The sequence below is a fragment of the Penaeus monodon genome, chromosome 33 (assembly GCF_015228065.2).
Source record: "Penaeus monodon isolate SGIC_2016 chromosome 33, NSTDA_Pmon_1, whole genome shotgun sequence".
NCBI lineage: Eukaryota > Metazoa > Arthropoda > Malacostraca > Decapoda > Penaeidae > Penaeus > Penaeus monodon.
Window position 1 is genome coordinate 9,837,930 of NC_051418.1, and position 226 is coordinate 9,838,155.

Here is a 226-nt window from a genome sequence, read left to right on the forward strand (position 1 = left end):
ACGCACGTCAAGGAGGGGCGCGTTGAGTGAAGAGGTGCGCGCAGCGTCCTTTGGCGAGAGCAATTTGGGACTATGGCCATGAACAAGGGTACTGTGGCGGGGCGCTGAGCTGAATTCTGACCCTGGCACTGCCGCCTTTCAGAAGAATTTGAGGGATGGCCGCCCTACCGAGCAGCTGCAACAGGCGGACAAAGTGTCGGTGTATGCAAGTGCTCTTGCAGGGGGC

General features: G+C 59.7%; 1 long non-coding RNA gene across 1 annotated transcript in view; it reads right to left on the bottom strand.

The window, feature by feature from the left end:
• Positions 1-226, bottom strand: part of LOC119593987 — a 42,581-nt gene that overhangs the window by 41,718 nt on the left and 637 nt on the right. The gene's annotated exons all lie outside the window — the stretch shown is intronic.